Source organism: Priapulus caudatus, unplaced genomic scaffold, assembly GCF_000485595.1.
Source record: "Priapulus caudatus unplaced genomic scaffold, Priapulus_caudatus-5.0.1 Scaffold30, whole genome shotgun sequence".
Taxonomy (NCBI): Eukaryota; Metazoa; Priapulida; class Priapulimorpha; order Priapulimorphida; family Priapulidae; genus Priapulus; species Priapulus caudatus.
In genome coordinates, this window is record NW_014577091.1 from 641,813 (window position 1) to 658,008 (window position 16,196).

Here is a 16,196-nt window from a genome sequence, read left to right on the forward strand (position 1 = left end):
ACACTTCAATTATTGTTTCTATGCTTTATCACGTTTACTCGATAACATGTACACTTATTTCGATTCTTGGGATCTCTCTAATCATATTCGCCATGTGTTTCTATTAGGCAGACTCCCCCTGTGTTTCTATAATATTGTTATTACAGGCAGTATGTTTCTGTACCATTTTCTCGTATTTTTGTAATTTTATTCGTTCGCGTACAATCGAGAGGCCAAATGGTAAATCTGAAATCTGGCAGTGTATTCTACAGCAATATGAACCATTTCTCACGAGGGGTGATTTAATCTCTGTACCCATCGATGCGAACCTCACTACTGAGATACACGCACGTGCTGCCGGTATAGTTGTGTGGTAAATCTCACCGGGGCATCAATCTTAAATAATAACCGATCCGAGGTAAACATATCTTAGAACTTAATTGTTAGCTATTCCTATCCATTGGTTCATATAACATGGAGACTGTGTATTACTTATATATTAGTCGGTACGGACTAATAAGATACACTGATGCGAGAGAAGAGTGCCTGAAGCAGATGGAGATAGCAGCTTGGAAGCGTAAGGAGGAGAAAGAGAAGAGATTCGGCAAGGTAACACATATAAGTGCATTAATTTTTACTGTGTAATTGTAATCTATGCTGCAACCGCAAGATATATAGATGGTAGGCTTATATTGACTGGGAGCTAGGGAGTTGAAGGGAAGTAGATATAGGGAAATATATTAGAACAGAGATCATGAAACGCGAAAGGTGGAAGAGTGAGGCGGATGAGAGTAGAGAGATGGTAAGAGGAAGCGAAGAGAGAGAGAGAGGTGTGTGTGAGAGAGAGAGAGAGAGAGAGAGAGAGAGAGAGGTGTGTGTGTGAGAGAGAGAGAGGTGGGAGAGAGAGAGAGGAGAAAGAGAGAGAGAGAGGTGAGAAAGAGAGAAAGCGGTGAGAAAGAGAGAGAAAGAAAAGAGGAATGCGAGCTAGAGTGGCGTAACACGAGCGAGAATGCGTAATGGGATCTAGAGTGAATGCGGCAGAGCCAGATAGGGAGCAGGAAAGATTGTGAGAGTAGCCAAGGTAGGGAAGCCAATGTAGATAGCCAAGGCTGCGAAGTAGGCACTGAGAGACCAAGGTAGCATTGTGGTGGATGCGCGAGATAAATTGGGGATGCGTACATAGCTTAGTGTACAGCAACAACAACGTGGAATCGTTAGTTATTGAACTCCACCCAGCGCCGTTCTACATCTGTGGACTCTTACATCACATTTAAACTTGTAGTAGAGAGTTTAAATGTAATGTAAGAGTCCACTTAATAATTTTATAGACCCATTTCCGTATTTTTAGACCAATTTCCTTATTTCAGAGCAGCGCCATTAGGCGAGTAGTTCACTTTTATTTCACCATAGAAACAGATGTAGAACAGGTTGTGGATGGTGCACACGCTATACTCTACGCTACTGCTATGCTCATACGCTTGTCGAGAGTTTGAATGTAATGTAAGAGTAATAAGGAACTAGGAACTAGGAACTAGGAAATAACTTCACGCACATCTCAGGCGCTAGCTAGCGGTTGTAGGCTTGGTGTAGATGCATTTGGCAAGCTCGCCTCACGTGACGTTTCTGGCTCATCGTGAATCATCCCAAATTCTGGATGTCATGTCAGGTAACAACTGGATATCAGTGTGATATACATTAATTGTATCCATGGCAACGTGTATATGCAACCATTCTTGGTGTGAGGTCGCGTTACAATAATTATTTTCATAAAATAAAGCCGTTGTATATGTAACGAGAAGCATGCTCGTTTTCGCAGTTTCGCAACAAAACTACCATGCAAGAGGATGAAGTTATCTTAACTGGGTTTCTAAGGCTGGTTGAGTTGTACGATCGAACTTTCCAGTGCTTTCGACGAGTAGGAATGAAAGTTCAGTTTTGTGGAAGCATTCAATGAGTAGGGCTTACACAGAGAAGTGCGAAGACGAAACGAGAAGGTTCCTGCCCTGGGATTTTTCGGCATGAAGCAAATGAACAGGGCCGTGGCCTGTATTGGGGCAAGGGGGCAGGTGCCCCCTAGATTTTGGAGCAAAATTAAAAACAAGCTTAGCTAATAATCGTAAATAACCCTAACGTGATTTTCTGGTCACTTATCCGTGAAAGCCTTGTATCAAACCCACCCCCTACCACACTATGGACGTCGATCAAGAGCTGCGCCCGTCGCTCATCATTACACAGTTGAGTCATGAAGTTTTGCCCCCCCCCCAGGAATGCCTACGGCCCTGATGAGTGGTTGAGAAACATTTAATTAGCACATATTCACGTTACTGAACGAGAACATTGTGGATTCACTTCCATGGGAAGCCATTATAAAGCGATGGTATGGCTTATTGCGCAACAACAGCGACAAATGAATGCATTTTCCACCGAATATATATTTGTGTTATACCAAAAGGTTATACGGAGTTGGTCGTACGCGTGTAAATTGTATACGCGAAAATATAAAAAAAAACTCATTGTTTCGACACTTTATCTGCGGCTGCTACCTGCGGTTATTTGAAACCGGCATGGACATTTAAACAGCTAACACCTCCCAGCAAACAGCTACTACGCAATACGATAACTGCACTGCTCTAGACTACGTAAGCTAATCCAGCAGGCTGCGCAGAAACGCTGTATCCGTGGATCCATGCACCGTTTGAAGTCCATATGTCCTAACTACTCTGACTGCCTCTTTCCAAGCCTCGTGCCTAAATGAATCAAACAAAAGATTACACTCTGCGGTAAAGAGGCACATATTGAATTGTTGACGCATTGGTTGGAGACCGGCATAAGTTGTCTGAACTGAAAAACACAGACACACACGCGCACGCAAATGTACGCACGTACACGCAGTAGCACACGCACATACGCACACACGCACACGCACGCAGGCACGCACACACAATGCAACTACACACTCCATATATATATATATATATATATGGAATGTGCGCGGTATATAGCTATAAATAATATACCACATTATATTACAATTAACAATCATGATAATACAATAGAAATATACAGAGATAGGGGTCTACATCTATGTCATGTATGCAAATGTGTCTTGTCTATGTGTGTGTTTTCGCTATAATCATGCGGACTGTCTAGTCGTGTGTGTTGTCAATCAGTCTTTCTTTGTCACTCTGTGTGCGTGCATGCGCGCGCGTGTGTATAGCCTACGTGTATATATGTGATGCCCACATTCCACGCAACGCAGCAACGTGAACCTCGAATGCAGTGCGGAGGCAGCGGCAGGTGTCTGACGAAACTCCGCTCTCGGTGACAAAAATGCAATGAAGAAAACGCGCCGACGCAAAATTTCTGCCCGTCTCGGCTTTTTCGCTCGCTCGCGGAGAAAATGTCTGCGAAGCGGTGGTACTCAGTTTATTCGTGAGCCTTAATTATTTACGAGCTCTATCGTCGTCTGTTTTGTGGCGCTGCTCTCGCACGAGAGAGACGCAAATACAACGTTTATGGAGGGCTGACAAAAGGCGGTAGTGAATCAGATACCCGCGCTCTTGCAGGTATAATGTGTGTTAGAGTTAGTTACACGGCGGGAAAGGGTATAATAGTGTTCTCCCGCCCGCGTTCATAACGCGATGATGCATTTGAAACAAGAGCGCGCATTCAGTGGTGGTTTTGTGCTCAAAACAAATGGTCGTAATTTCCATGATAAAATATTTTAGATACTTGTGCCGTGCAGGCGTTAACATAAACCTATGGCATCATTGTCCTACTGCATAAACTGTGGATAATTTTTCCCCCGAACGTCCATCTTGGCTTATAGAGTGTTAATTATGTCTTGCCTCCCCCTTCTCCTTTTCAATCTCTCGTGCGCCCCTCTCTCTTTCTCTCTCTCCCTCTCTCTCTATCTCAATCTCTATCATTTCCTTTATAGAATTTGCAATGTAATTACACATTAGCGTGAACATAATTCTTACATATACATTTACTAACAGGTACGATGAACGTGAGACGGTTTACTTATACGTCAGCTATACGTCGTACAATGCCACCATCACTACCATCACCAACACCACTGCCACCGCCAGCGTCACCACCAACACCAACACCACCGCCACCGCCACCACCAACACCACCACCACCACCACCGTCACCGCCATCACTAACACCACCGCCACCACCACCGACACCAACACCACCACCGACACCGCCACCGACACCACCGCCGCCGCCGCCGCCTACGCCGCCAACGCCGCCATCACCACTGCCACCGAACCTTCACCATCACCACCACCGCCACCGCCAACGCCAACGCCAACGCCAACACCGCCACTGCCACCGCCACTGCCACCGCCACCACCATCACCGCCACCATCACCGCCACCGCCACCGCCACCGCCACCGCCATCACCGCCACTGCCACCGCCACCGCCACCGCCACCGTCACCGTCATCGCCACCGCCACCGACAACGCCACCACCACCACCATCATCATCACCACCACCACCACCACCACCATCATCACCACCACCACCACTACCACCACCATCACGACCACCACCACCACACCATCCTCACGCACCACCACCACCACCACCACCACCATCACCACCACCACCACCACCCCTCACCACACCACCACAACCACCACGCACCACACCATCACCACACCCAACCACCGCCACCACCACCACCATCACCCCACCACCACCACCCCATCACCACCAGCACCACCACCACCCCCCCATCATCAGCACCACCACCCACCATTACTCACCACCATCACCACACCACCACACCACCACCATAACCCCCCAAAACCACCACCACCGACCCCCATCACCACCACCACACCACCACACACCCCATCATCAGCACCACCACCACCATCATCAATCACCACCACCATCACCACCACTATCATCGCCAACACCACCACCACACCATTATCACCGCCAACACCACCACCACCACCACCACCACCACCACTACCACCACTACCACCACCAACAGCACCACCACTACCACCACCACCACTACTACCACTACCACCACCACCACACCACTATCACTGCCAACACCACCACCACCACCACCAGCAACACCACCACCACCACCACCACCACCACCACCACCACCACCACCACCACCGCCGCCGCCGCGACCTAATCCACCATCGCCGCCGCCGCCGCCGCCGGACTTGGACTTACGGTGGTGATGGGGATGTTAGTGTCCGTGCACGGAGTCATACACGCTACGTTGAGTTTGGAAGGTCATCGTTGGATTGTAAATGCGATAGGTGCAAAACGTCAGTTTACCACCTGTAACGTAGCGCAGTAGCGTGCAACGCACAACTATCATACACGCACGCTGAACAAGAACATGCGTACGCGCGCGCGTGCACGCATATGTACGCAAACAAACACGCGCGCATATTACATCTACACTGCCGTGCAAGCAGACGGGTACACGGTGCGACGTTTTCGCCTGAAAAAAACACGAAAAGTACAGATGAGAGCAGCAGATATACTCATGGTCATACTCGTACGCTTCCATCTACAATGCACAGAAATAGCGCTCGCTCTTACAAACCTATAAATGGAGCGGTGTGAGTCTCGTACACAGAGCGCACAATAGAATGCGCGTGTAAGTGCCCGCGACTGACTGACTGTCACTGAAGCATTCAGGCGCATGTGAATGAGAGTCTTTAATCGTCATTTACGGCTAAAAAGAACCAGCATCTCCATTACGTCTTCATGCAGACGAACAACGTTTAATAATAATCAAATGTAATGTAGCGTCTCCGACCCGCACATATACGCGGCTATATACATACACGCTCGGGAGTAACGTCAACTGAAATTGCGTTGGTATTTATGTATGCAAACCATAAATATTTTCGCAAGCATTTCTCAGACACGCTACCCGCTTATGTTTCAGCACTCGTAATTTGAAGTTCTGTACTTAGGCCTACATCATTTTAATGCAAACATGGTTGCGCCATAGACAAGTTGAAAACTTTCCTCTAAAGATTAACCCTTTGGTATAATAAACTCAAGTATGGGTGTTCTCACATAATCGCATCGGTCATTATACGTATTTCTTACTTTATTAAGTCACTCCGCCAACTACGAGCTTAATAATAGCTAAGAAATTGAGAATCCATTATTAACTAATAAGTATCGGAGTTGACGTGATCAATAAAACAAGAGGCTAATCCGATTTCTTCGACTGGATTTAGGACTAGACTGAACTGTTTCGATGGACTGAAATTAGAACGCCACGATTTTCACCCGACGGGTAGCTTTATGTAAAGATAATGCGAACACAAACTATAATCTAGTCGGGTAATTGTTTTGTTAGCGACGCTAGTTATACGCGTAAATGAGCGATGATTTGCGAGAGAATTCGACCTAAAAATGCTTACCGCTCACGCCTGCACTGCCATCGTATTTTACGTGGTTTACGGCAGCTGAAAGACTCACCTGATTATCATATCGAGCCAAGAGTGTTAGGCAGAGCCTGTAATGCCATAATTAAGATTGTGAAAAACCAGGACAACTGCTGTTGTCCAGGACACACATGGCAACTCTAATAACGTCGCGCTCCCATACACCTGTCTCATTTTACAAGGTTCACAGATCACATCTTCATGCCTAATCTTGTGATGCCACTCGTTTTGTTGAAACCTTGACAATAGCCATCAATCTGGTTGGCATTCCAAATAGAGACAGAAGCAAACCGCCCCGTACGGGTAATGTTGACAGTCTTCCACCGTTCGCCACGTTGAGCCTCTTCGCAAATAAATAATCATCATTCGACTGTTGGCAGTAGATAGTAAATAATTTAGACAAGATTGTACAACAAGGTGCCACCGCGTTCATTGGCATTGCTGTTTTACAATAATGTATGTATGCCAGTTCCTACAATAGTGCTGTTCACCCAGAATTCTGCTATCATTCGGCTTTTCGCGTAAGTTCACACGACTTTAATCTCCAATTAGACTTCATGTGATCCAGTTGTACTTTACCCTGTTCAAACCACTCGCGCGAGATCTCCTGTCTTCGAGAGCCAGCAAGGTTTCAGAAGGTCCGTTTTTGCCGTACTTGGAAGTAGCTCGACAAAAACGCATCATTGATGTTCGGCTAAAGCTCGATGTAAAAGGCTGCATAGAAAACGCCGAGACTAACTGACATTCTAGTTTAATGTCATGTCATTGTATGCATCAACGGTGCACCATGCTTCATCTCAGAGGAACGATTCACTGCAGTTTTCACAAAGAGTTTCGAAGAAAGGCGCCCAGGCAGGAAATTAAGGACTAGTTTAACGAAGAGTAAACGTGAGTGGTTTCGCTCAACATTTAGACATCGCCAGAGTTATCTAGTTTAACGAGCCGTCAATAACCAACAAAATATTTCTACGTCAAGTGAAATAGCTAATCGTTGAGAAATACAATTAAAGTAATCGCCGATGAATCTGTTTCGCATTCAAACTTGCGCTGGCAGATGTTCCTGCGGTCACTCCGATAGCTTAGCTGCAAATTTCATTAACCATTCTTCTCTTTATACGATTACCTCATGCATGCATGAGGAGGTATTCTATATATACACATCAGCAGTTTTCAAATGCCCACGATTGGCAATAAAGACTGTCTGTCTGTCTCTCTCTCTCTCTCTCTCTCTCTCTCTCTCTCTCTCTCTCTCTCTCTCTCTCTCTCTCGATCTCTTCTTTCTCTCTCTCTTCTTTCTCTCACTTCTTTCTCTCTCTTTCTTCTCTATCTCTCTCTCTCTCTCTCTCTCTCTCTCTTCTCTCTCTCTCTCGCTCTCTCTCTCTCTCTCTGAGAGCGCGAGAGAGTGTGTGTGAGAGAGAGAGAAAGCGAGGAAAAGAGAGAGAGAAAGAGAGAGAGAGAGAGAGAGAGAGAGAGAGAGAGAGAGAGAGAGAAGTGCTCTCTCTCTCTCTCTCTCTCTCTCCCTCTCTTTCTCTCTCTCTCTCTTTCTCTCTCTCTTTCTCTCTCTCTCTCGCTCTCTCTATCCGATCGCATTGTTTCATTGAGTGCAATTCTAATGAACGGTGGGCAGAGACTGTTTACAACGTCGGATCCCCTTTTTCGCCATTATCATCCATAAAACGACGCAACGTACGGCGTTTCGTGACGAGCTAAGTTGGGTGGAAAATTAAAGGCAACCTTCATTATGATCGCATTATTATATAGACATGACAGAGTAGTTGGGAAATTTACGATCGAACTTTGCCTGATACCCATTACGCGCTAACAAAGGAGAAAGAGCATTATTGCCTTAGTCACGAGGGGCCCGGCCCTTTCACTCACCGGTAGATCGGCTGCGCGCTAATAGGTGTATACGGATGAGTGTATTGACGCTGGCTGGAGAGCCGGTGTGCTGGCCACCGCGCAGCTTCTAGCGTTAACTATTTTGCTTTATAGAGAGACCATGTAGAAGGTCTGCACGTAGGCAAGGGTTCTCGAATAATCGAGCGGCGACGGTAATATCCACGTAACCTCGGAGCACGGGTGACGCAGAGAAATATTGACGGAAATAATATTTGAACAAGATCGTAATATAGAAAGTGCAATATCGTATCCTCCGCTCTCCATACGAATCTCGGGTGATATAATATATATATAATACGTACACATGACCAACAACTTGACTAAACATGATTGCTGCAATTATAAAACACGAATTGAAGTGGTCATTATTTCATCTTCTTATCCTCGAATTAATTATGATACAATTACATATTATATTATTTTGCACTACAACTATTATTATGGTACGTATATATATAAACAAATGTCATACATAGGTAAAGGGCGATTAAATTTTAATATGCGAGCTGTTGAGAAGTACATCTCGATCTTCGTCAGGCTTTAAACCGACATTAGAATGGAGCCGTTTAATATAAAACAACATACAATGCGTTATACAATATAGTGAAAATAGAATAATTCAAACAATCTCAGTTGATATTATATATATATATATATATATATATCATCACAACCGTGGGGACAGGTTAATGTTAACCACAGCCACGTACGTTAGTTATATTAGTATGGCTCAACACGACAAAACCATTAAAAACGCTAGCCGACAAATATATCGAAAATGCGGCAAAAGGGTTACCTAACAACTTTATTGCTTCGAACCGTCGCACGAGATTGAAATGTAGTCATAAAGTAAGGTTTAATGGGTACACAGGTGGCGTAGATAATTAGGCAACGTAGGTATATGCATCTATATACCTTGCCCCCTTCGTCTGTGTGCATGACTAAGCACGGATTCTAAATACACCATGTACACGCTATACACTCTGCTCCTTTGTTATTATTCGCCCGATACCGGACTTTATTCCTTGGAAATATAAGTTCATTCATTTTTCAAAACAATAAAGCGCACAAACTTTATGATCTGCGATAGTATGTCACCAACGAAGGCGGCTACTGTATTTTGTAAGCAGCTTGTAGGTGTTCTTCGCGTCGGATTGATCGAAGACGTATTGACTGCCATTTTTACTGCGAAAATATATGACAACTCGTCTCGAAAAAATTGTAAATGCCAGTAATGTACATTGCAGCAACACTGCGAAATTAAATTGATAATTATATCAGTAATGCAGTTTTTAGCATTGCATTTCGTGAAATATATTTGTAAAATGTTAAATCTGTAGCGATGTTATGCGACTCAAGAATGATCAAAATCCATCAAAGGCAAATTATCATGTGCATAAACATCAATTTTCCTGTTGGAATACCCTGCTCCATTTTCACTTCACATTCATTGTCATGCCTTGTAAGCACGTCCCTGGAAAACATGCGAATTAATCATATACTGAATTTCACGTCGCTGTACGATGAGGCAAAGTTTGGCAAAATCCAGGTACAACTCGTCATGTGTACACGGGGAAACGAATAGACATCTCATAATCATATGGGGCCTGACCCGCGCGCGCTGCTTCTTGACGGCTGACAAGTCGCACATGCATTCGGATTAGAATCTACGCGTACAGTACGAAGTCAAGGAGAAGAAATCGATGACGATATAACCAGTGACAGACAACAGGTCCGTAGCAGTAGACTGTTGGGAGCCGCGCAGTCGTATAAGCATTACAAGATAGCTTGTAGAATCGCAACTTCTCAACGCTTAGGCAACGAGACACTTTCATAGCAATAATTCGTGATACGAACATGGAAATTTTTTGCATGTGGGTATTAATAATTGTGTTCTAACTGTTTGTGTGCATTTCGTGCATTATACTCGCATAACTATTCCCATAACCATTAGAACTGCCCTTTTCCAATCTTTTCAACGAGGATATATATAATTGATCATTTTTCGTGTCGCTGTGCTCGATTCTGAAACTGCACAAGTGGAGCTCTCGTCCTAGAGTTGTCTTAAATCAACAACTATAAATTGTCCCAAGTGTCAATACTTTCGGCCCAACATTTACATTTTGAATTACAGACAAATTCCAGACATTGTCAGCCAGCGTGAGTCTGGCCGCAGTTGCACACATACAATGAGATGATCAACAGAAATTATCCTAAGCTTGCTGGGCGACAATACGCCGAGCAAACACTCTGCGCTATTCAAAGGTGCTTGACACTCTCTAATGAACTCAAAAATGTGTTAATTTGAGGAAACATGTCTGTTGATATAAGATACTTACACCGTTAGCTCAATGTCAAATAGTACGTTGAAGTAGTTACTACATTTTCACTTAAAATATCCTACGACTACAACTGGCACGCCTGGAAGGACGTGCGAGAATGGAAAGAACAAGCTAGAAAGTAACTATTAACTGAAGTCGCTGAAAAAAAGAACAAAATGCGTGCACCGTGTATGAACCAACCGGCACGATTGGTAATATATAGGGTAAGATACTTGGATAAACTATCTGAGTACCGTATAGTTTTTACCTCGTAGAAAGAATAACAAGGAAATACTGATCCAATGGTTCAGTTCACAGAAGGCAATACACTTGGAGGGAATCCGCTGTGAGTACGATCACATTCTAAAAGAAAAACAAACCGGGCATATTATCCCTCCATATACTTAGAGATTAACAAAAAGGTTTAATTACTCACGCACAAACACACGCGCGGCCACTCACACACGCACGCGCGCACGTACGTGCACACGCACATACACACACGCACACACACAACAAATATACACACTATATATATATATATATATATATATATATATATATATATATATATATATATATATATATGGAATGTGCGCGGTATATAGCTATAAATAATATACCACATTATATTACAATTAACAATCATGATAATACAATACAAACCACTCGGCGCGAGATCTCCTGTCTTCGAAGCCAGCAATGATTTCAGAAGGTCCGTTTTTGCCGTACTTGGAAGTAGCTCTGACCGAAAAACGACATTGATGTTCGGCTAAAGCTCGATGTAAAAGCTGCATAGAAAACGCCGAGACTAACTGACATTTAGCTTTAATGTCATGTCATTGTATGCATCACGGTGCCACCATGCTTCATCTCAGTAGGAACGATTCACTGCAGTTTTCACACAGAGTTTCTCGAAAAAGGCGCCCAGGCAGCGAAATTAAGGACCAGTTTAACGAAGAGTAAACGTGAGTTGTTTCGCTAACATGTTTAGACATCGCCAGAGTTTCTATTTTAACGATGCCGCTCAATAACCAACAAAATATTTCTACGTCAAATCGTAATAGCTTAATCGTTTGAGAAATACAATTAAATGTAATCGCCGATAATCTGTTTTCGCATTCAAACTTGCGCTTGGCAGATGTTTCCTGCGCGTCACTCCGATAGCTTAGCTGCATTTCATTAACCGATTATTCTCTTTATACGATTACTCATGCATGCATGAGGATGGTATTCTATATATTACCACCATAGCAGTTTCAATGCCCACGTTATGGCAATAAAGCTGTCGTGTCCATGTCTCTCTCTCTCTCTCTCTCTGTCTCCCGCTCTCTTCTGCCTCTCTCTCTTTTCTCTCTCTCTCTCTCTCTCTCTCTCTCTCTTTCTTTCTCTCTCTCTCAGTCTCTCTCTGTCTCTCTCTCCTCCCGCTCTTTCTCTCTCTCCTCTCTCTCCTTCACTCTCTCTCTCTCTCGTCGCTCTCTCTCTCTCTCTCTTTCTCTCTCTCCTCTCTCCTCTCTACTCTCTCTCTCCTCTCTCCTTCTCTCTCTCTTCTCTCGCCCTCTCTCTATCGATTGCTATTGTTTTCATTGAGTGCCATTCTAATGAACGGTGGGCAGAGACTGTTACAAAACCGTCGGATCCCCTTTTTCCCATTATCATCCATAAAACGACGCAACCGTACGGCGTTTCGTGACGAGCCTAAGTTGGGTGGAAAATTAAAGGCAACCTTCATTATGATCGCATTATTATATAAGACATGACAGAGTAGTTGGGAAATTTACGATCGACTTTGCCTGATACCCATTACGCGCTACAAAGGAGAAAGAGCATTTATTGCCTTAGTCAACGAGGGGCCCGGCCCTTTCCACTCACCGGATAGTCGGCGCGCGCATAATAGGTGTATACGGATTGAGGTGTATTGAGCTGGCTGAGAGCCGGTGTGCTGGCCACCTGCGCAGCTTCTAGCGTTTAACTATTTTGCTTTATAGAGAGACCATGTTTAGGAAGGTCTCACGTAGGCAGGGTTCTCGAATAAATCGAGCTGGCGACGGTAATATCCACGTAAACCTCGGCAGCAACGGGGTGACGCAGAGAAATATTTGCGGAATAATATTTGAACAGATCGTTATATAGAAAGTTGCAATATCGTATCCTCCGCTCTCCATCACGAATCTCGGGTTGATCATTAATATATTACTATATATAGTATATATATATATAATATATATCAAAGAGGTCCGTAATAGAATTATTAATTAGCATTCCAAAATATCCAAACTCTATTATTAGCTCTTTGATGTATATTATATAATATATATAATATATATATATATATATATATATATTATTACATATTATATATATATATATATAATACAGTACGCATGACAACAACTTGACTAAACCTGGATTTGCTGCCAATTATTAAAACACGAATTGAAGTGGCCTTATGTTTCATCTTCTTATCCTCGAATATAATTAATGATACAATTATATATTATTATTATTTTGCACTACACTATTATTATGGGTACGTATATATATAAACAAATGTTATACCAGTTTAGGTAAAACGGCGAATTAAATTTTTACATATGCGAGCTGTTGAGAAGTTTACATCTCGATCTTCGCCAGGCTTTAACCGACATTTAGAATGGAGCCGCTTTAATATAAAACAACATACAATGCGCTTATTACAATATCCAGGAAATAGATAATTCAAACAATCTAGTTGATATTATATATATATATATCATTCACAACGTGGGGACAGGTTAACTGTTAACACAGCCACGTACGTTAGTTATATTAGTATGGCTCAACACGACAAAACATTAAAAAACGCTAGCGACAAATATTATCGAAAATGCGGCAAAAAGGGGTTACCTAACAACTTTATTGCTTCGAACCGTCGCACGGAGATTGAAATGTAGTCATAAAGTTAGTTTAATGGGTACACAGTGGCGTACGATAATTAGGCAACGTAGGTATATGCATCTATATACCGTGCCCCTTCGTCTGTGTGCCAATGACTAAGACACGGATTCTAATTACACCATGTAACGCTATACACTCTGCTCCTTTGTTATTATTCGCCCGATACCGGATTTATCCTTGGAAATTAAGTTCATTCATTTTCAAACAATAAGGGCCACACACTTTATGATCTGCGATAGTATGTCACCAACGAGGCGGCTACTGTATTTTTGTTAGGCAGCTTGTAGGTGTTTCTATCGCGTCGGATTGATCGAAGACGTATTGATGCCATTTTACTGCGACGAAAATATATGACAACTCGTCCTCGAAAAAAATTGGTAAAGCCCAGTAATTGTGTTACATTGCAGCCAACACGCGAAATTAATTTGATAATCTATATCAGTATGAGTGTTTAGCATTGGCATTTCATGAGAATTATATTATGTTGTAAACATGTTAAAATTCTGTAGGATGTTATTGCGACTCAAAGAATGATCAAATACAATCAAAGGCAAATTATTCATGTGCATAAACATCAATTTTCCTGTTGGAATACCCTGCCTCATCTTCACTTTCACATTCATCTGTCATTGCCTTGGTAGCAACGCGTCCCTGAAAACATGCGAATTAATTATATACTGAATTTCACGTCGCTGTATCGATGAGGCAAAGTGTGACAAAAACTCAGGTACAAACTCGTTCATGTGTACACGGCGAAACGAATAGACATCTCATAATTCATATGGGGCCCTGACCCGCGCGCGCTGCTTCTGACGGCTGACAAGTCGGCACATGCATTCGGAGTTAGAATCTACGCGTACAGTACGGAAGTCAAGGAGAAGAATTCGGATGACGATATAACAGTGACAGACACAGGTCCCGTACGCAGATAGCTGTGGAGCGCGCATCGTTATAACATATAGCATTCACGAGATAGCTTGTAGAATCGCCAACTTCTCAACGCTTAGGCAACGAGACACTTTGCATAGCAATTATTCGCGATTACGAACATGGACATTTTTTGCATGTGGGTATTTAATAATTGTGTTCTAACTGTTTGTGTGCATTTCGTGCATATACTCGAATAACTTATTCCCATAACCATTTAGAACTGCCCTTTCAATTCTTTTCAACGAGGATATATATAATTGATCATTTTCAGTGCTCGCTGGTGCTCGATTCTGAAAACTGCCACAAGTGGAGCTCTCGTCCTAGAGTTGTCTTAAATCAAAACCTATAAATGTCCCCAGAGTGTCAATACTTTTCGGCCCAACTTTACATTTTGAATTACAGACAAATTCCAGACATTGTCAGCCAGCGTGAGTTGGCCGCAGTTGCACACATTACAAATGAGATTGATCAAACAGAAATTATCCTAAGCTGGGGCCGACCAATACGCCGAGCAAACACTCTCGCCTATTCAAAGCGTGCTTGACACTCTCTAATGAACTCAAAAATGTGGTTTAATTTGAGAAAACATGTTCTGTGATATAGAGATACTTACAACGTCTAGCTCAATGTCAATAGTACGTTGGAAAGTATACTACATTTTTCACTTAAAATATCCTTTCACGACTCAACTTGGCACGCCTGGAAGGCAAGGGACGTGCCGAGAAATGGAAAGACAAGCTAGAAAGTACTATTAACTGAAGTCGCCCTGAAAAAAGAAACAAAATGCGTCGCACCGTGTATGAACCAACGGCACGATTGGTAATTATAGGGGTAGATTACTTGGATAAAAAAAAACTAAATCTGGCTACCGTATAGTTTTTAACTCGTAGAAAGGAATACAAGGAAATACTGATCAAATGGCTTCAGTTCACAGAAGGCAATACACTTGGAGGGAATCCGCTGTGAGTACGATCACGTTCTAAGAAAAACAAACGGGACTATTATCCCTCCAGTATTCTTAGAGATTTAACCAAAAAGGTTTAAATTACTCACGCACAACACACCGCGCGGCCACTCACACACGCACGCGCGCAACGTTACGTGCACCGCACATACACACACAGCACACAACACACACACACACAACACACACACCACAATCACACCACAGCACGCAAAACACACACACTACACCACACCCACACACACACACACAACACACACACACCACACACACGACACCCACACACACACACACACACACACACACACACCACACCGTACCACACACACGACACCACACACACACACACACACACACACACATCACAACAACACACGACAAACACCGCACACACACGCCACACTACACACACACTACACCACACACACAACACACACACACACACACACACACACAACACCACACACACACACCCACACACACATGTACACACCACACAGTACACACACACACACACCACACACACACAACACACAACACACACACACACACACACACACACACACATACACACAACACTACACGCACACACACACCACACGACACACACAACACAGCACCACACAACACACACACACACACACACCACAACACACACACACACACACACACACACACACACAATGTACACACACACGTACACACACAC